Source organism: Phalangium opilio, unplaced genomic scaffold (genome assembly GCF_054372755.1).
Source record: "Phalangium opilio isolate 3A_F unplaced genomic scaffold, DU_Popi_V2 ptg000095l_1, whole genome shotgun sequence".
In the NCBI taxonomy this organism is placed as follows: Eukaryota; Metazoa; Arthropoda; class Arachnida; order Opiliones; family Phalangiidae; genus Phalangium; species Phalangium opilio.
This window is the reverse complement of record NW_028324200.1, coordinates 2,797,817-2,819,253: the sequence shown is the minus strand read 5'-3', so window position 1 is coordinate 2,819,253 and position 21,437 is coordinate 2,797,817. Positions and strand designations below refer to the sequence as shown.

The 21,437-nt window shown below is 45.2% G+C and overlaps 7 non-coding genes across 7 annotated transcripts; all 7 read left to right on the top strand.

The window, feature by feature from the left end:
• The first annotated feature begins 3,034 nt into the window (after positions 1-3,034).
• TRNAP-AGG (transfer RNA proline (anticodon AGG)) lies at positions 3,035-3,108 on the top strand. Its single transcript has one exon. It is a non-coding gene; the product is annotated as a tRNA-Pro (tRNA).
• A 407-nt stretch (positions 3,109-3,515) lies between these two features.
• TRNAP-AGG (transfer RNA proline (anticodon AGG)) lies at positions 3,516-3,587 on the top strand. Its single transcript has one exon. It is a non-coding gene; the product is annotated as a tRNA-Pro (tRNA).
• A 248-nt stretch (positions 3,588-3,835) lies between these two features.
• Positions 3,836-3,907, top strand: TRNAP-AGG (transfer RNA proline (anticodon AGG)). Its single transcript has one exon. It is a non-coding gene; the product is annotated as a tRNA-Pro (tRNA).
• A 7,936-nt stretch (positions 3,908-11,843) lies between these two features.
• Positions 11,844-11,917, top strand: TRNAP-AGG (transfer RNA proline (anticodon AGG)). Its single transcript has one exon. It is a non-coding gene; the product is annotated as a tRNA-Pro (tRNA).
• Positions 11,918-13,763: 1,846 nt separating this feature from the next.
• On the top strand, positions 13,764-13,837 carry TRNAP-AGG (transfer RNA proline (anticodon AGG)). Its single transcript has one exon. It is a non-coding gene; the product is annotated as a tRNA-Pro (tRNA).
• A 4,093-nt stretch (positions 13,838-17,930) lies between these two features.
• Positions 17,931-18,003, top strand: TRNAP-AGG (transfer RNA proline (anticodon AGG)). The gene has a single exon. It is a non-coding gene; the product is annotated as a tRNA-Pro (tRNA).
• A 1,363-nt stretch (positions 18,004-19,366) lies between these two features.
• On the top strand, positions 19,367-19,440 carry TRNAP-AGG (transfer RNA proline (anticodon AGG)). The gene has a single exon. It is a non-coding gene; the product is annotated as a tRNA-Pro (tRNA).
• The last annotated feature ends 1,997 nt before the right edge of the window (positions 19,441-21,437 follow it).

Below are 21,437 nucleotides of genomic sequence, written 5' to 3'. Positions count from 1 at the left end.
GTCTAGGGGTAAGATACTCGCTTCGGGTGTGTGTGGTCCCGGGTAAAAATCCCGGACGGACCCGAGTTTTTGCAGAATTAAAATAGTGACTATTTAAATGCAACTAACTACAGGGAAGGCCAATAAGTTGAGCGTTTTTTTGTTACACACATGGTCCGTTGGTCTAGGGGTATAATACTCGCTTTGGGTGCGAGTGGTCCCGGGTTCAAATCCCGGATGGGCCCGAGTTTTGCAGAAGTAATTTAGCAACTATTTAAAAGCTACTAGTTAAATTGTAGGCCTACGAGCTTAGCATGTTTCATTGTCATTTTTCGTCCGTTGGTCTAAGAATATGATACTCGCTTTGGGTGTGAGTGGTCCCGGGTTTAAATCCCGGACGGACCCGAGTTTTGCAGAAGTAATTTAGTGACTATTTAAATCAACTAACTACAGGGTAGGCCTATGAGTTGAGCATGTTTTAGATACACACGTGATCCGTTGGTCTAGGGCTATGATTCTCGCTTCGGGTGTGAGTGGTCCCGGGTTCAAATCTCGGACGGACCCGAGTTTTTCCAGAAGTAATTTAGCGACTATTTGAATGCAACTAGTTAAATTGTAGGCCTACGAGCTGAGCATGTTTCATTGTCATTTTTCGTCCGTTGGTCTAAGGGTATGATACTCGCATCGGGTTTGAGTGGTCCCGGGTTCAAATCCCAGACGGACCCGAGTTTTTGCAGAAGTAAATTAGTGACTATATGAATGCAACTAGTTAAATTGTAGGCCTACGAGCTGAGCATGTTTCATTGTCATTTTTCGTCCGTTGGTCTAAGGGTATGATACTCGCTTCGGGTGTGAGTGGTCCCGGGTTCAAATCCCGGACGGACCCGAGTTTTGCAGAAGTAATTTAGTGACTATTTAAATCAACTAACTACAGGGTAGGCCTATGAGTTGAGCATGTTTTAGTTACACACGTGATCCGTTGGTCTAGGGATATGATTCTCGCTTCGGGTGTGAGTGGTCCCGGGTTCAAATCTCGGACGGACCCGAGTTTTTCCAGAAGTAATTTAGCGACTATTTGAATGCAACTAGTTAAATTGTAGGCCTACGAGCTGAGCATGTTTCATTGTCATTTTTCGTCCGTTGGTCTAAGGGTATGATACTCGCATCGGGTTTGAGTGGTCCCGGGTTCAAATCCCGGACGGACCCGAGTTTTGTAGAAGTAATTTAGCGACTATTTAAAAGCAACTAGTTAAATTGTAGGCCTACGAGCTGAGCATGTTTCATTGTCATTTTTCGTCCGTTGGTCTAAGGGTATGATACTCGCTTAGGGTGTGAGTGGTCCCGGGTTCAAATCTCGGACGGACCAGAGTTTTTCCAGAAGTAATTTAGTGACTATTTAAACACAACTAACAACATGGTAGGCGTACGGGATGGCATGTTTCAGGGTCATACATGGTCCGTTGGTCTAGGGGTAAGATACTCGCTTCGGGTGTGTGTGGTCCCGGGTAAAAATCCCGGACGGACCCGAGTTTTTGCAGAATTAAAATAGTGACAATTTAAATGCAACTAACTACAGGGAAGGCCAATAAGTTGAGCGTTTTTTTGTTACACACATGGTCCGTTGGTCTAGGGGTATAATACTCGCTTTGGGTGCGAGTGGTCCCGGGTTCAAATCCCGGACGGGCCCGAGTTTTGCAGAAGTAATTTAGCAACTATTTAAAAGCTACTAGTTAAATTGTAGGCCTACGAGCTTAGCATGTTTCATTGTCATTTTTCGTCCGTTGGTCTAAGAATATGATACTCGCTTTGGGTGTGAGTGGTCCCGGGTTCAAATCCCGGACGGACCCGAGTTTTGCAGAAGTAATTTAGTGACTATTTAAATCAACTAACTACAGGGTAGGCCTATGAGTTGAGCATGTTTTAGATACACACGTGATCCGTTGGTCTAGGGCTATGATTCTCGCTTCGGGTGTGAGTGGTCCCGGGTTCAAATCTCGGACGGACCCGAGTTTTTCCAGAAGTAATTTAGCGACTATTTGAATGCAACTAGTTAAATTGTAGGCCTACGAGCTGAGCATGTTTCATTGTCATTTTTCGTCCGTTGGTCTAAGGGTATGATACTCGCATCGGGTTTGAGTGGTCCCGGGTTCAAATCCCGGACGGACCCGAGTTTTTGCAGAAGTAATTTAGCGACTATATGAATGCAACTAGTTAAATTGTAGGCCTACGAGCTGAGCATGTTTCATTGTCATTTTTCGTCCGTTGGTCTAAGGGTATGATACTCGCTTCGGGTGTGAGTGGTCCCGGGTTCAAATCCCGGACGGACCCGAGTTTTGCAGAAGTAATTTAGTGACTATTTAAATCAACTAACTACAGGGTAGGCCTATGAGTTGAGCATGTTTTAGTTACACACGTGATCCGTTGGTCTAGGGATATGATTCTCGCTTCGGGTGTGAGTGGTCCCGGGTTCAAATCTCGGACGGACCCGAGTTTTTCCAGAAGTAATTTAGCGACTATTTGAATGCAACTAGTTAAATTGTAGGCCTACGAGCTGAGCATGTTTCATTGTCATTTTTCGTCCGTTGGTCTAAGGGTATGATACTCGCATCGGGTTTGAGTGGTCCCGGGTTCAAATCCCGGACGGACCCGAGTTTTGTAGAAGTAATTTAGCGACTATTTAAAAGCAACTAGTTAAATTGTAAGCCTACGAGCTGAGCATGTTTCATTGTCATTTTTCGTCCGTTGGTCTAAGGGTATGATACTCGCTTCGGGTGTGAGTGGTCCCGGGTTCAAATCCCGGACGGACCCGAGTTTTGCAGAAGTAATTTAGTGACTATTTAAATCAACTAACTACAGTGTAGGCCTTTGAGTTGAGCATTTTTTAGTTACACACGTGATCCGTTGTCTAGGGCTATGATACTCGCTTCGGGTGTGAGTGGTCCCGGGTTCAAATCCCGGACGGACCCGAGTTTTTGCAGAAGTAAATTAGTGACTATTTAAATGAAACTAACTACAGGTTAGGCCTATAAGTTGAGCATGTTTCATTGTCATTTTTCGTCCGTTGGTCTAGGGGTATGATACTCGCTTAGGGTGCGAGTGGTCCCGGGTTCAAATCCCGGACGGGCCCGAGTTTTGCAGAAGTAATTTAGCGACTATTTAAAAGCAACTAGTTAAATTGTAGGCCTACGAGCTGAGCATGTTTCATTGTCATTTTTCGTCCGTTGGTCTAAGGGTATGATACTCGCTTAGGGTGTGAGTGGTCCCGGGTTCAAATCTCGGACGGACCCGAGTTTTTCCAGAAGTAATTTAGTGACTTATTAAACACAACTAACAACATGGTAGGCCTACGGGATGGCATGTTTCAGGGTCATATATGATCCGTTGGTCTAGGAGTATGATACTCGCTTCGGGTGTGAGTGGTCCCGGGTTCAAATCCCGGACGGACCCGAGTTTTTGCAGAAGTAAATTAGTGACTATTTAAATGCAACTAACTAAAGGTTAGGCCTATAAGTTGAGCTTGTTTTTGTTACACTCATGGTCCGTTGGTCTAGGGGTATGATACTCGCTTAGGGTGTGAGTGGTCCCGGGTTCAAATCCCGGACGGACCCGAGTTTTGCAGAAGTAATTGAGCGACTATTTAAATGCAACTAGTTAAATTGTAGGCCTACGAGCTGAGCAAGTTTCATTGTCATTTTTCGTCCGTTGGTCTAAGGGTATGATACTCGCTTAGGGTGTGAGTGGTCCCGGGTTCAAATCCTGGACGGACTCGAGTTTTGCAGAAGTAATTTAGCGACTATTTAAACACAACTAACAACAAGGTAGGCCTACGGGATGAGCATGTTTCAGGGTCATACATGGTCCGTTGGTCTAGGGGTATGATACTCGCTTAGGGTGCGAGTGGTCCCGGGTTCAATTCCCGGACGGGCCCGAGTTTTGCAGAAGTAATTTAGCGACTATTTAAAAGCAACTAGTTAAATTGTAGGCCTACGAGCTGAGCCTGTTTCATTGTCATTTTTCGTCCGTTGGTCTAAAGGTATGATACTCGCTTAGGGTGTGAGTGGTCCCGGGTTCAAATCTCGGACGGACCCGAGTTTTTCCACAAGTAATTTAGTGACTATTTAAACACAACTAACAACATGGTAGGCCTACGGGATGGCATGTTTCAGGGTCATACATGGTCCGTTGGTCTAGGGGTAAGATACTTGCTTCGGGTGTGTGTGGTCCCGGGTAAAAATCCCGGACGGACCCGAGTTTTTGCAGAATTAAAATAGTGACTATTTAAATGCAACTAACTACAGGGAAGGCCAATAAGTTGAGCGTTTTTTTGTTACACACATGGTCCGTTGGTCTAGGGGTATAATACTCGCTTTGGGTGCGAGTGGTCCCGGGTTCAAATCCCGGATGGGCCCGAGTTTTGCAGAAGTAATTTAGCAACTATTTAAAAGCTACTAGTTAAATTGTAGGCCTACGAGCTTAGCATGTTTCATTGTCATTTTTCGTCCGTTGGTCTAAGAATATGATACTCGCTTTGGGTGTGAGTGGTCCCGGGTTTAAATCCCGGACGGACCCGAGTTTTGCAGAAGTAATTTAGTGACTATTTAAATCAACTAACTACAGGGTAGGCCTATGAGTTGAGCATGTTTTAGATACACACGTGATCCGTTGGTCTAGGGCTATGATTCTCGCTTCGGGTGTGAGTGGTCCCGGGTTCAAATCTCGGACGGACCCGAGTTTTTCCAGAAGTAATTTAGCGACTATTTGAATGCAACTAGTTAAATTGTAGGCCTACGAGCTGAGCATGTTTCATTGTCATTTTTAGTCCGTTGGTCTAAGGGTATGATACTCGCATCGGGTTTGAGTGGTCCCGGGTTCAAATCCCAGACGGACCCGAGTTTTTGCAGAAGTAAATTAGTGACTATATGAATGCAACTAGTTAAATTGTAGGCCTACGAGCTGAGCATGTTTCATTGTCATTTTTCGTCCGTTGGTCTAAGGGTATGATACTCGCTTCGGGTGTGAGTGGTCCCGGGTTCAAATCCCGGACGGACCCGAGTTTTGCAGAAGTAATTTAGTGACTATTTAAATCAACTAACTACAGGGTAGGCCTATGAGTTGAGCATGTTTTAGATACACACGTGATCCGTTGGTCTAGGGCTATGATTCTCGCTTCGGGTGTGAGTGGTCCCGGGTTCAAATCTCGGACGGACCCGAGTTTTTCCAGAAGTAATTTAGCGACTATTTGAATGCAACTAGTTAAATTGTAGGCCTACGAGCTGAGCATGTTTCATTGTCATTTTTCGTCCGTTGGTCTAAGGGTATGATACTCGCATCGGGTTTGAGTGGTCCCGGGTTCAAATCCCGGACGGACCCGAGTTTTTGCAGAAGTAATTTAGCGACTATATGAATGCAACTAGTTAAATTGTAGGCCTACGAGCTGAGCATGTTTCATTGTCATTTTTCGTCCGTTGGTCTAAGGGTATGATACTCGCTTCGGGTGTGAGTAGTCCCGGGTTCAAATCCCGGACGGACCCGAGTTTTGCAGAAGTAATTTAGTGACTATTTAAATCAACTAACTACAGGGTAGGCCTATGAGTTGAGCATGTTTTAGTTACACACGTGATCCGTTGGTCTAGGGATATGATTCTCGCTTCGGGTGTGAGTGGTCCCGGGTTCAAATCTCGGACGGACCCGAGTTTTTCCAGAAGTAATTTAGCGACTATTTGAATGCAACTAGTTAAATTGTAGGCCTACGAGCTGAGCATGTTTCATTGTCATTTTTCGTCCGTTGGTCTAAGGGTATGATACTCGCATCGGGTTTGAGTGGTCCCGGGTTCAAATCCCGGACGGACCCGAGTTTTGTAGAAGTAATTTAGCGACTATTTAAAAGCAACTAGTTAAATTGTAAGCCTACGAGCTGAGCATGTTTCATTGTCATTTTTCGTCCGTTGGTCTAAGGGTATGATACTCGCTTAGGGTGTGAGTGGTCCCGGGTTCAAATCTCGGACGGACCAGAGTTTTTCCAGAAGTAATTTAGTGACTATTTAAACACAACTAACAACATGGTAGGCCTACGGGATGGCATGTTTCAGGGTCATACATGGTCCGTTGGTCTAGGGCTAAGATACTCACTTCGGGTGTGTGTGGTCCCGGGTAAAAATCCCGGACGGACCCGAGTTTTTGCAGAATTAAAATAGTGACAATTTAAATGCAACTTACTACAGGGAAGGCCAATAAGTTGAGCGTTTTTTTGTTACACACATGGTCCGTTGGTCTAGGGGTATAATACTCGCTTTGGGTGCGAGTGGTCCCGGGTTCAAATCCCGGACGGGCCCGAGTTTTGCAGAAGTAATTTAGCAACTATTTAAAAGCTACTAGTTAAATTGTAGGCCTACGAGCTTAGCATGTTTCATTGTCATTTTTCGTCCGTTGGTCTAAGAATATGATACTCGCTTTGGGTGTGAGTGGTCCCGGGTTCAAATCCCGGACGGACCCGAGTTTTGCAGAAGTAATTTAGTGACTATTTAAATCAACTAACTACAGGGTAGGCCTATGAGTTGAGCATGTTTTAGATACACACGTGATCCGTTGGTCTAGGGCTATGATTCTCGCTTCGGGTGTGAGTGGTCCCGGGTTCAAATCTCGGACGGACCCGAGTTTTTCCAGAAGTAATTTAGCGACTATTTGAATGCAACTAGTTAAATTGTAGGCCTACGAGCTGAGCATGTTTCATTGTCATTTTTCGTCCGTTGGTCTAAGGGTATGATACTCGCATCGGGTTTGAGTGGTCCCGGGTTCAAATCCCGGACGGACCCGAGTTTTTGCAGAAGTAATTTAGCGACTATATGAATGCAACTAGTTAAATTGTAGGCCTACGAGCTGAGCATGTTTCATTGTCATTTTTCGTCCGTTGGTCTAAGGGTATGATTCTCGCTTCGGGTGTGAGTGGTCCCGGGTTCAAATCTCGGACGGACCCGAGTTTTTCCAGAAGTAATTTAGCGACTATTTGAATGCAACTAGTTAAATTGTAGGCCTACGAGCTGAGCATGTTTCATTGTCATTTTTCGTCCGTTGGTCTAAGGGTATGATACTCGCATCGGGTTTGAGTGGTCCCGGGTTCAAATCCCGGACGGACCCGAGTTTTGTAGAAGTAATTTAGCGACTATTTAAAAGCAACTAGTTAAATTGTAAGCCTACGAGCTGAGCATGTTTCATTGTCATTTTTCGTCCGTTGGTCTAAGGGTATGATACTCGCTTAGGGTGTGAGTGGTCCCGGGTTCAAATCTCGGACGGACCAGAGTTTTTCCAGAAGTAATTTAGTGACTATTTAAACACAACTAACAACATGGTAGGCCTACGGGATGGCATGTTTCAGGGTCATACATGGTCCGTTGGTCTAGGGCTAAGATACTCACTTCGGGTGTGTGTGGTCCCGGGTAAAAATCCCGGACGGACCCGAGTTTTTGCAGAATTAAAATAGTGACAATTTAAATGCAACTAACTACAGGGAAGGCCAATAAGTTGAGCGTTTTTTTGTTACACACATGGTCCGTTGGTCTAGGGGTATAATACTCGCTTTGGGTGCGAGTGGTCCCGGGTTCAAATCCCGGACGGGCCCGAGTTTTGCAGAAGTAATTTAGCAACTATTTAAAAGCTACTAGTTAAATTGTAGGCCTACGAGCTTAGCATGTTTCATTGTCATTTTTCGTCCGTTGGTCTAAGAATATGATACTCGCTTTGGGTGTGAGTGGTCCCGGGTTCAAATCCCGGACGGACCCGAGTTTTGCAGAAGTAATTTAGTGACTATTTAAATCAACTAACTACAGGGTAGGCCTATGAGTTGAGCATGTTTTAGATACACACGTGATCCGTTGGTCTAGGGCTATGATTCTCGCTTCGGGTGTGAGTGGTCCCGGGTTCAAATCTCGGACGGACCCGAGTTTTTCCAGAAGTAATTTAGCGACTATTTGAATGCAACTAGTTAAATTGTAGGCCTACGAGCTGAGCATGTTTCATTGTCATTTTTCGTCCGTTGGTCTAAGGGTATGATACTCGCATCGGGTTTGAGTGGTCCCGGGTTCAAATCCCGGACGGACCCGAGTTTTTGCAGAAGTAATTTAGCGACTATATGAATGCAACTAGTTAAATTGTAGGCCTACGAGCTGAGCATGTTTCATTGTCATTTTTCGTCCGTTGGTCTAAGGGTATGATACTCGCTTCGGGTGTGAGTGGTCCCGGGTTCAAATCCCGGACGGACCCGAGTTTTGCAGAAGTAATTTAGTGACTATTTAAATCAACTAACTACAGGGTAGGCCTATGAGTTGAGCATGTTTTAGTTACACACGTGATCCGTTGGTCTAGGGCTATGATTCTCGCTTCGGGTGTGAGTGGTCCCGGGTTCAAATCTCGGACGGACCCGAGATTTTCCAGAAGTAATTTAGCGACTATTTGAATGCAACTAGTTAAATTGTAGGCCTACGAGCTGAGCATGTTTCATTGTCATTTTTCGTCCGTTGGTCTAAGGGTATGATACTCGCATCGGGTTTGAGTGGTCCCGGGTTCAAATCCCGGACGGACCCGAGTTTTGTAGAAGTAATTTAGCGACTATTTAAAAGCAACTAGTTAAATTGTAGGCCTACGAGCTGAGCATGTTTCATTGTCATTTTTCGTCCGTTGGTCTAAGGGTATGATACTCGCTTAGGGTGTGAGTGGTCCCGGGTTCAAATCTCGGACGGACCAGAGTTTTTCCAGAAGTAATTTAGTGACTATTTAAACACAACTAACAACATGGTAGGCCTACGGGATGGCATGTTTCAGGGTCATACATGGTCCGTTGGTCTAGGGGTAAGATACTCGCTTCGGGTGTGTGTGGTCCCGGGTAAAAATCCCGGACGGACCCGAGTTTTTGCAGAATTAAAATAGTGACAATTTAAATGCAACTAACTACAGGGAAGGCCAATAAGTTGAGCGTTTTTTTGTTACACACATGGTCCGTTGGTCTAGGGGTATAATACTCGCTTTGGGTGCGAGTGGTCCCGGGTTCAAATCCCGGACGGGCCCGAGTTTTGCAGAAGTAATTTAGCAACTATTTAAAAGCTACTAGTTAAATTGTAGGCCTACGAGCTTAGCATGTTTCATTGTCATTTTTCGTCCGTTGGTCTAAGAATATGATACTCGCTTTGGGTGTGAGTGGTCCCGGGTTCAAATCCCGGACGGACCCGAGTTTTGCAGAAGTAATTTAGTGACTATATAAATCAACTAACTACAGGGTAGGCCTATGAGTTGAGCATGTTTTAGATACACACGTGATCCGTTGGTCTAGGGCTATGATTCTCGCTTCGGGTGTGAGTGGTCCCGGGTTCAAATCTCGGACGGACCCGAGTTTTTCCAGAAGTAATTTAGCGACTATTTGAATGCAACTAGTTAAATTGTAGGCCTACGAGCTGAGCATGTTTCATTGTCATTTTTCGTCCGTTGGTCTAAGGGTATGATACTCGCATCGGGTTTGAGTGGTCCCGGGTTCAAATCCCGGACGGACCCGAGTTTTTGCAGAAGTAATTTAGCGACTATATGAATGCAACTAGTTAAATTGTAGGCCTACGAGCTGAGCATGTTTCATTGTCATTTTTCGTCCGTTGGTCTAAGAATATGATACTCGCTTTGGGTGTGAGTGGTCCCGGGTTCAAATCCCGGACGGACCCGAGTTTTGCAGAAGTAATTTAGTGACTATATAAATCAACTAACTACAGGGTAGGCCTATGAGTTGAGCATGTTTTAGATACACACGTGATCCGTTGGTCTAGGGCTATGATTCTCGCTTCGGGTGTGAGTGGTCCCGGGTTCAAATCTCGGACGGACCCGAGTTTTTCCAGAAGTAATTTAGCGACTATTTGAATGCAACTAGTTAAATTGTAGGCCTACGAGCTGAGCATGTTTCATTGTCATTTTTCGTCCGTTGGTCTAAGGGTATGATACTCGCATCGGGTTTGAGTGGTCCCGGGTTCAAATCCCGGACGGACCCGAGTTTTTGCAGAAGTAATTTAGCGACTATATGAATGCAACTAGTTAAATTGTAGGCCTACGAGCTGAGCATGTTTCATTGTCATTTTTCGTCCGTTGGTCTAAGGGTATAATACTCGCTTCGGTTGTGAGTGGTCCCAGGTTCAAATCCCGGACGGACCCGAGTTTTGCAGAAGTAATTTAGCGACTATTTAAAAGCAACTAGTTAAATTGTAGGCCTACGAGATTAGCATGTTTCATTGTCATTTTTCGTCCGTTGGTCTAAGAATATGATACTCGCTTTGGGTGTGAGTGGTCCCGGGTTCAAATGCCGGACGGACCCGAGTTTTTGCAGAAGTAAATTAGTGACTATTTAAATGCAACTAACTACAGGTTAGGCCTATAAGTTGAGCGTCTTTTTGTTACACTCATGATCCGTTGGTATAGGGGTATGATACTCGCTTAGGGTGCGAGTGGTCCCGGGTTCAAATCCCGGACGGAACCGAGTTTTGCAGAAGTAATTTAGTGACTATTTAAATCAACTAACTACAGGGTAGGCCTATGAGTTGAGCATGTTTTAGTTACACACGTGATCCGTTGGTCTAGGGCTATGATACTCGCTTAGGGTGTGAGTGGTTCCGGTTTGAAATCCCGGACGGACCCGAGTTTTGCAGAAGTAATTTAGTGACTATTTAAATCAACTAACTACAGGGTAGGCCTATGAGTTGAGCATGTTTAAGTTACACACGTGATCCGTTGGTCTACGTCTATGGTACTCGCTTCGGGTGTGAGTGGTCCCGGGTTCAAATCCCGGACGGGCCCAAGTTTTGCAGAAGTAATTTAGCGACTATTTAAAAGCAACTAGTTAAATTGTAGGCCTACGAGCTGAGCATGTTTCATTGTCATTTTTCGTCCGTTGGTCTAAGGGTATGATACTCGCTTAGGGTGTGAGTGGTCCCGGGTTCAAATCCCGGACGGACCCGAGTTTTGCAGAAGTAATTTAGTGACTATTTAAATCAACTAACTACAGGGTAGGCCTATGAGTTGAGCATGTTTTAGTTACACACGTGATCCGTTGGTCTAGGGCTATGATACTCGCTTAGGGTGTGAGTGGTTCCGGTTTGAAATCCCGGACGGACCCGAGTTTTGCAGAAGTAATTTAGTGACTATTTAAATCAACTAACTACAGGGTAGGCCTATGAGTTGAGCATGTTTAAGTTACACACGTGATCCGTTGGTCTAGGTCTATGGTACTCGCTTCGGGTGTGAGTGGTCCCGGGTTCAAATCCCGGACGGGCCCAAGTTTTGCAGAAGTAATTTAGCGACTATTTTAAAGCACCTAGTTAAATTGTAGGCCTACGAGCTGAGCATGTTTCGTTGTAATTTTTCGTCCGTTGGTCTAAGGGTATGATACTCGCTTAGGGTGTGAGTGGTCCCGGCTTCAAATCCCGGACGGACCCGAGTTTTTCCAGAAGTAATTTAGCGACTATTTGATTGCAACTAGTTAAATTGTAGGCCTACGAGCTGAGCATGTTTCATTGTCATTTTTCGTCCGTTGGTCTAAGGGTATGATACTCGCTTCGGGTGTGAGTGGTCCCGGGTTCAAATCCCGGACGGACCCGAGTTTTGCAGAAATAATTTAGTGACTATTTAAATCAACTAACTACAGGGTAGGCCTATGAGTTGAGCATGTTTTAGTTACACACGTGATCCGTTGGTCTAGGGCTATGATTCTCGCTTCGGGTGTGAGTGGTCCCGGGTTCAAATCTCGGACGGACGCGAGTTTTTCCAGAAGTAATTTAGTGACTATTTAAATCAACTAACTACAGGGTAGGCCTATAAGTTGAGCGTGTTTTTGTTCCACTCATCGTCCGTTGGTCTAGGGGTATGATACTCGCTTAGGGTGCGAGTGGTCCCGGGTTCAAATCCCGGACGGGCCCGAGTTTTGCAGAAGTAATTTAGCGACTATTTAAAAGCAACTAGTTAAATTGTAGGCCTACGAGCTGAGCATGTTTCATTGTCATTTTTCGTCCGTTGGTCTAAAGGTATGATACTCGCTTAGGGTGTGAGTGGTCCCGGGTTCAAATCTCGGACGGACCCGAGTTTTTCCACAAGTAATTTAGTGACTATTTAAACACAACTAACAACATGGTAGGCCTACGGGATGGCATGTTTCAGGGTCATACATGGTCCGTTGGTCTAGGGGTAAGATACTCGCTTCGGGTGTGTGTGGTCCCGGGTAAAAATCCCGGACGGACCCGAGTTTTTGCAGAATTAAAATAGTGACTATTTAAATGCAACTAACTACAGGGAAGGCCAATAAGTTGAGCGTTTTTTTGTTACACACATGGTCCGTTGGTCTAGGGGTATAATACTCGCTTTGGGTGCGAGTGGTCCCGGGTTCAAATCCCGGACGGGCCCGAGTTTTGCAGAAGTAATTTATTGACTATTTAAATCAACTAACTACAGGGTAGGCCTATGAGTTGAGCATGTTTTAGATACACACGTGATCCGTTGGTCTAGGGCTATGATTCTCGCTTCGGGTGTGAGTGGTCCCGGGTTCAAATCTCGGACGGACCCGAGTTTTTCCAGAAGTAATTTAGCGACTATTTGAATGCAACTAGTTAAATTGTAGGCCTACGAGCTGAGCATGTTTCATTGTCATTTTCCGTCCGTTGGTCTAAGGGTATGATACTCGCATCGGGTTTGAGTGGTCCCGGGTTCAAATCCCGGACGGACCCGAGTTTTTGCAGAAGTAATTTAGCGACTATATGAATGCAACTAGTTAAATTGTAGGCCTACGAGCTGAGCATGTTTCATTGTCATTTTTCTTCCGTTGGTCTAAGGGTATGATACTCGCTTCGGGTGTGAGTGGTCCCGGGTTCAAATCCCGGACGGACCCGAGTTTTGCAGAAGTAATTTAGTGACTATTTAAATCAACTAACTACAGGGTAGGCCTATGAGTTGAGCATGTTTTAGTTACACACGTGATCCGTTGGTCTAGGGCTATGATACTCGCTTAGGGTGTGAGTGGTTCCGGTTTGAAATCCCGGACGGACCCGAGTTTTGCAGAAGTAATTTAGTGACTATTTAAATCAACTAACTACAGGGTAGGCCTATGAGTTGAGCATGTTTAAGTTACACACGTGATCCGTTGGTCTAGGTCTATGGTACTCGCTTCGGGTGTGAGTGGTCCCGGGTTCAAATCCCGGACGGGCCCAAGTTTTGCAGAAGTAATTTAGCGACTATTTTAAAGCACCTAGTTAAATTGTAGGCCTACGAGCTGAGCATGTTTCGTTGTAATTTTTCGTCCGTTGGTCTAAGGGTATGATACTCGCTTAGGGTGTGAGTGGTCCCGGCTTCAAATCCCGGACGGACCCGAGTTTTTCCAGAAGTAATTTAGCGACTATTTGATTGCAACTAGTTAAATTGTAGGCCTACGAGCTGAGCATGTTTCATTGTCATTTTTCGTCCGTTGGTCTAAGGGTATGATACTCGCTTCGGGTGTGAGTGGTCCCGGGTTCAAATCCCGGACGGACCCGAGTTTTGCAGAAATAATTTAATGACTATTTAAATCAACTAACTACAGGGTAGGCCTATGAGTTGAGCATGTTTTAGTTACACACGTGATCCGTTGGTCTAGGGCTATGATTCTCGCTTCGGGTGTGAGTGGTCCCGGGTTCAAATCTCGGACGGACGCGAGTTTTTCCAGAAGTAATTTAGTGACTATTTAAATCAACTAACTACAGGGTAGGCCTATAAGTAGAGCGTGTTTTTGTTCCACTCATCGTCCGTTGGTCTAGGGGTATGATACTCGCTTAGGGTGCGAGTGGTCCCGGGTTCAAATCCCGGACGGGCCCGAGTTTTGCAGAAGTAATTTAGCGACTATTTAAAAGCAACTAGTTAAATTGTAGGCCTACGAGCTGAGCATGTTTCATTGTCATTTTTCGTCCGTTGGTCTAAAGGTATGATACTCGCTTAGGGTGTGAGTGGTCCCGGGTTCAAATCTCGGACGGACCCGAGTTTTTCCACAAGTAATTTAGTGACTATTTAAACACAACTAACAACATGGTAGGCCTACGGGATGGCATGTTTCAGGGTCATACATGGTCCGTTGGTCTAGGGGTAAGATACTCGCTTCGGGTGTGTGTGGTCCCGGGTAAAAATCCCGGACGGACCCGAGTTTTTGCAGAATTAAAATAGTGACTATTTAAATGCAACTAACTACAGGGAAGGCCAATAAGTTGAGCGTTTTTTTGTTACACACATGGTCCGTTGGTCTAGGGGTATAATACTCGCTTTGGGTGCGAGTGGTCCCGGGTTCAAATCCCGGACGGGCCCGAGTTTTGCAGAAGTAATTTATTGACTATTTAAATCAACTAACTACAGGGTAGGCCTATGAGTTGAGCATGTTTTAGATACACACGTGATCCGTTGGTCTAGGGCTATGATTCTCGCTTCGGGTGTGAGTGGTCCCGGGTTCAAATCTCGGACGGACCCGAGTTTTTCCAGAAGTAATTTAGCGACTATTTGAATGCAACTAGTTAAATTGTAGGCCTACGAGCTGAGCATGTTTCATTGTCATTTTCCGTCCGTTGGTCTAAGGGTATGATACTCGCATCGGGTTTGAGTGGTCCCGGGTTCAAATCCCGGACGGACCCGAGTTTTTGCAGAAGTAATTTAGCGACTATATGAATGCAACTAGTTAAATTGTAGGCCTACGAGCTGAGCATGTTTCATTGTCATTTTTCGTCCGTTGGTCTAAGGGTATGATACTCGCTTCGGGTGTGAGTGGTCCCGGGTTCAAATCCCGGACGGACCCGAGTTTTGCAGAAGTAATTTAGTGACTATTTAAATCAACTAACTACAGGGTAGGCCTATGAGTTGAGCATGTTTTAGTTACACACGTGATCCGTTGGTCTAGGGCTATGATTTTCGCTTCGGGTGTGAGTGGTCCCGGGTTCAAATCTCGGACGGACCCGAGTTTTTCCAGAAGTAATTTAGCGACTATTTGAATGCAACTAGTTAAATTGTAGGCCTACGAGCTGAGCATGTTTCATTGTCATTTTTCGTCCGTTGGTCTAAGGGTATGATACTCGCATCGGGTTTGAGTGGTCCCGGGTTCAAATCCCGGACGGACCCGAGTTTTGTAGAAGTAATTTAGCGACTATTTAAAAGCAACTAGTTAAATTGTAGGCCTACGAGCTGAGCATGTTTCATTGTCATTTTTCGTCCGTTGGTCTAAGGGTATGATACTCGTTTAGGGTGTGAGTGGTCCCGGGTTCAAATCTCGGACGGACCCGAGTTTTTCCAGAAGTAATTTAGTGACTATTTAAACACAACTAACAACATGGTAGGCCTACGGGATGGCATGTTTCAGGGTCATACATGGTCCGTGGGTCTAGGGGTAAGATACTCGCTTCGGGTGTGTGTGGTCCCGGGTAAAAATCCCGGACGGACCCGAGTTTTTGCAGAATTAAAATAGTGACTATTTAAATGCAACTAACTACAGGGAAGGCCAATAAGTTGAGCGTTTTTTTGTTACACACATGGTCCGTTGGTCTAGGGGTATAATACTCGCTTTGGGTGCGAGTGGTCCCGGGTTCAAATCCCGGACGGGCCCGAGTTTTGCAGAAGTAATTTAGCAACTATTTAAAAGCTACTAGTTAAATTGTAGGCCTACGAGCTTAGCATGTTTCATTGTCATTTTTCGTCCGTTGGTCTAAGAATATGATACTCGCTTTGGGTGTGAGTGGTCCCGGGTTGAAATCCCGGACGGACCCGAGTTTTGCAGAAGTAATTTATTGACTATTTAAATCAACTAACTACAGGGTAGGCCTATGAGTTGAGCATGTTTTAGATACACACGTGATCCGTTGGTCTAGGGCTATGATTCTCGCTTCGGGTGTGAGTGGTCCCGGGTTCAAATCTCGGACGAACCCGAGTTTTTCCAGAAGTAATTTAGCGACTATTTGAATGCAACTAGTTAAATTGTAGGCCTACGAGCTGAGCATGTTTCATTGTCATTTTCCGTCCGTTGGTCTAAGGGTATGATACTCGCATCGGGTTTGAGTGGTCCCGGGTTCAAATCCCGGACGGAAAAGAGTTTTTGCAGAAGTAATTTAGCGACTATATGAATGCAACTAGTTAAATTGTAGGCCTACGAGCTGAGCATGTTTCATTGTCATTTTTCGTCCGTTGGTCTAAGGGTATGATACTCGCTTCGGGTGTGAGTGGTCCCGGGTTCAAATCCCGGACGGACCCGAGTTTTGCAGAAGTAATTTAGTGACTATTTAAATCAACTAACTACAGGGTAGGCCTATGAGTTGAGCATGTTTTAGTTACACACGTGATCCGTTGGTCTAGGGCTATGATTCTCGCTTCGGGTGTGAGTGGTCCCGGGTTCAAATCTCGGACGGACCCGAGTTTTTCCAGAAGTAATTTAGCGACTATTTGAATGCAACTAGTTAAATTGTAGGCCTACGAGCTGAGCATGTTTCATTGTCATTTTTCGTCCGTTGGTCTAAGGGTATGATACTCGCATCGGGTTTGAGTGGTCCCGGGTTCAAATCCCGGACGGACCCGAGTTTTGTAGAAGTAATTTAGCGACTATTTAAAAGCAACTAGTTAAATTGTAGGCCTACGAGCTGAGCATGTTTCATTGTCATTTTTCGTCCGTTGGTCTAAGGGTATGATACTCGCTTAGGGTGTGAGTGGTCCCGGGTTCAAATCTCGGACGGACCAGAGTTTTTCCAGAAGTAATTTAGTGACTATTTAAACACAACTAACAACATGGTAGGCCTACGGGATGGCATGTTTCAGGGTCATACATGGTCCGTTGGTCTAGGGGTAAGATACTCGCTTCGGGTGTGTGTGGTCCCGGGTAAAAATCCCGGACGGACCCGAGTTTTTGCAGAATTAAAATAGTGACAATTTAAATGCAACTAACTACAGGGAAGGCCAATAAGTTGAGCGTTTTTTTGTTACACACATGGTCCGTTGGTCTAGGGGTATAATACTCGCTTTGGGTGCGAGTGGTCCCGGGTTCAAATCCCGGACGGGCCCGAGTTTTGCAGAAGTAATTTAGCAACTATTTAAAAGCTACTAGTTAAATTGTAGGCCTACGAGCTTAGCATGTTTCATTGTCATTTTTCGTCCGTTGGTCTAAGAATATGATACTCGCTTTGGGTGTAAGTGGTCCCGGGTTCAAATCCCGGACGGACCCGAGTTTTGCAGAAGTAATTTAGTGACTATATAAATCAACTAACTACAGGGTAGGCCTATGAGTTGAGCATGTTTTAGATACACACGTGATCCGTTGGTCTAGGGCTATGATTCTCGCTTCGGGTGTGAGTGGTCCCGGGTTCAAATCTCGGACGGACCCGAGTTTTTCCAGAAGTAATTTAGCGACTATTTGAATGCAACTAGTTAAATTGTAGGCCTACGAGCTGAGCATGTTTCATTGTCATTTTTCGTCCGTTGGTCTAAGGGTATGATACTCGCATCGGGTTTGAGTGGTCCCGGGTTCAAATCCCGGACGGACCCGAGTTTTTGCAGAAGTAATTTAGCGACTATATGAATGCAACTAGTTAAATTGTAGGCCTACGAGCTGAGCATGTTTCATTGTCATTTTTCGTCCGTTGGTCTAAGGGTATGATACTCGCTTCGGTTGTGAGTGGTCCCGGGTTCAAATCCCGGACGGACCCGAGTTTTGCAGAAGTAATTTAGCGACTATTTAAAAGCAACTAGTTAAATTGTAGGCCTACGAGATTAGCATGTTTCATTGTCATTTTTCGTCCGTTGGTCTAAGAATATGATACTCGCTTTGGGTGTGAGTGGTCCCGGGTTCAAATGCCGGACGGACCCGAGTTTTTGCAGAAGTAAATTAGTGACTATTTAAATGCAACTAACTACAGGTTAGGCCTATAAGTTGAGCGTCTTTTTGTTACACTCATGATCCGTTGGTCTAGGGGTATGATACTCGCTTAGGGTGCGAGTGGTCCCGGGTTCAAATCCCGGACGGAACCGAGTTTTGCAGAAGTAATTTAGTGACTATTTAAATCAACTAACTACAGGGTAGGCCTATGAGTTGAGCATGTTTTAGTTACACACGTGATCCGTTGGTCTAGGGCTATGATACTCGCTTAGGGTGTGAGTGGTTCCGGTTTGAAATCCCGGACGGACCCGAGTTTTGCAGAAGTAATTTAGTGACTATTTAAATCAACTAACTACAGGGTAGGCCTATGAGTTGAGCATGTTTAAGTTACACACGTGATCCGTTGGTCTACGTCTATGGTACTCGCTTCGGGTGTGAGTGGTCCCGGGTTCAAATCCCGGACGGGCCCAAGTTTTGCAGAAGTAATTTAGCGACTATTTAAAAGCAACTAGTTAAATTGTAGGCCTACGAGCTGAGCATGTTTCATTGTCATTTTTCGTCCGTTGGTCTAAGGGTATGATACTCGCTTAGGGTGTGAGTGGTCCCGGGTTCAAATCCCGGACGGACCCGAGTTTTGCAGAAGTAATTTAGTGACTATTTAAATCAACTAACTACAGTGTAGGCCTATGAGTTGAGCATGTTTTAGTTACACACGTGATCCGTTGGTCTAGGGCTATGATACTCGCTTAGGGTGTGAGTGGTTCCGGTTTGAAATCCCGGACGGACCCGAGTTTTGCAGAAGTAATTTAGTGACTATTTAAATCAACTAACTACAGGGTAGGCCTATGAGTTGAGCATGTTTAAGTTACACACGTGATCCGTTGGTCTAGGTCTATGGTACTCGCTTCGGGTGTGAGTGGTCCCGGGTTCAAATCCCGGACGGGCCCAAGGTTTGCAGAAGTAATTTAGCGACTATTTTAAAGCACCTAGTTAAATTGTAGGCCTACGAGCTGAGCATGTTTCGTTGTCATTTTTCGTCCGTTGGTCTAAGGGTATGATACTCGCTTAGGGTGTGAGTGGTCCCGGCTTCAAATCCCGGACGGACCCGAGTTTTTCCAGAAGTAATTTAGCGACTATTTGATTGCAACTAGTTAAATTGTAGGCCTACGAGCTGAGCATGTTTCATTGTCATTTTTCGTCCGTTGGTCTAAGGGTATGATACTCGCTTCGGGTGTGAGTGGTCCCGGGTTCAAATCCCGGACGGACCCGAGTTTTGCAGAAATAATTTAGTGACTATTTAAATCAACTAACTACAGGGTAGGCCTATGAGTTGAGCATGTTTTAGTTACACACGTGATCCGTTGGTCTAGGGCTATGATTCTCGCTTCGGGTGTGAGTGGTCCCGGGTTCAAATCTCGGACGGACGCGAGTTTTTCCAGAAGTAATTTAGTGACTATTTAAATCAACTAACTACAGGGTAGGCCTATAAGTTGAGCGTGTTTTTGTTCCACTCATCGTCCGTTGGTCTAGGGGTATGATACTCGCTTAGGGTGCGAGTGGTCCCGGGTTCAAATCCCGGACGGGCCCGAGTTTTGCAGAAGTAATTTAGCGACTATTTAAAAGCAACTAGTTAAATTGTAGGCCTACGAGCTGAGCATGTTTCATTGTCATTTTTCGTCCGTTGGTCTAAAGGTATGATACTCGCTTAGGGTGTGAGTGGTCCCGGGTTCAAATCTCGGACGGACCCGAGTTTTTCCACAAGTAATTTAGTGACTATTTAAACACAACTAACAACATGGTAGGCCTACGGGATGGCATGTTTCAGGGTCATACATGGTCCGTTGGTCTAGGGGTAAGATACTCGCTTCGGGTGTGTGTGGTCCCGGGTAAAAATCCCGGACGGACCCGAGTTTTTGCAGAATTAAAATAGTGACTATTTAAATGCAACTAACTACAGGGAAGGCCAATAAGTTGAGCGTTTTTTTGTTACACACATGGTCCGTTGGTCTAGGGGTATAATACTCGCTTTGGGTGCGAGTGGTCCCGGGTTCAAATCCCGGACGGGCCCGAGTTTTGCAGAAGTAATTTAGCAACTATTTAAAAGCTACTAGTTAAATTGTAGGCCTACGAGCTTAGCATGTTTCATTGTCATTTTTCGTCCGTTGGTCTAAGAATATGATACTCGCTTTGGGTGTGAGTGGTCACGGGTTGAAATCCCGGACGGACCCGAGTTTTGCAGAAGTAATTTATTGACTATTTAAATCAACTAACTACAGGGTAGGCCTATGAGTTGAGCATGTTTTAGATACACACGTGATCCGTTGGTCTAGGGCTATGATTCTCGCTTCGGGTGTGAGTGGTCCCGGGTTCAAATCTCGGACGGACCCGAGTTTTTCCAGAAGTAATTTAGCGACTATTTGAATGCAACTAGTTAAATTGTAGGCCTACGAGCTGAGCATGTTTCATTGTCATTTTCCGTCCGTTGGTCTAAGGGTATGATACTCGCATCGGGTTTGAGTGGTCCCGGGTTCAAATCCCGGACGGACCCGAGTTTTTGCAGAAGTAATTTAGCGACTATATGAATGCAACTAGTTAAATTGTAGGCCTACGAGCTGAGCATGTTTCATTGTCATTTTTCGTCCGTTGGTCTAAGGGTATGATACTCGCTTCGGGTGTGAGTGGTCCCGGGTTCAAATCCCGGACGGACCCGAGTTTTGCAGAAGTAATTTAGTGACTATTTAAATCAACTAACTACAGGGTAGGCCTATGAGTTGAGCATGTTTTAGTTACACACGTGATCCGTTGGTCTAGGGCTATGATTTTCGCTTCGGGTGTGAGTGGTCCCGGGTTCAAATCTCGGACGGACCCGAGTTTTTCCAGAAGTAATTTAGCGACTATTTGAATGCAACTAGTTAAATTGTAGGCCTACGAGCTGAGCATGTTTCATTGTCATTTTTCGTCCGTTGGTCTAAGGGTATGATACTCGCATCGGGTTTGAGTGGTCCCGGGTTCAAATCCCGGACGGACCCGAGTTTTGTAGAAGTAATTTAGCGACTATTTAAAAGCAACTAGTTAAATTGTAGGCCTACGAGCTGAGCATGTTTCATTGTCATTTTTCGTCCGTTGGTCTAAGGGTATGATACTCGTTAAGGGTGTGAGTGGTCCCGGGTTCAAATCTCGGACGGACCCGAGTTTTTCCAGAAGTAATTTAGTGACTATTTAAACACAACTAACAACATGGTAGGCCTACGGGATGGCATGTTTCAGGGTCATACATGGTCCGTTGGTCTAGGGGTAAGATACTCGCTTCGGGTGTGTGTGGTCCCGGGTAAAAATCCCGGACGGACCCGAGTTTTTGCAGAATTAAAATAGTGACTATTTAAATGCAACTAACTACAGGGAAGGCCAATAAGTTGAGCGTTTTTTTGTTACACACATGGTCCGTTGGTCTAGGGGTATAATACTCGCTTTGGGTGCGAGTGGTCCCGGGTTCAAATCCCGGACGGGCCCGAGTTTTGCAGAAGTAATTTAGCAACTATTTAAAAGCTACTAGTTAAATTGTAGGCCTACGAGCTTAGCATGTTTC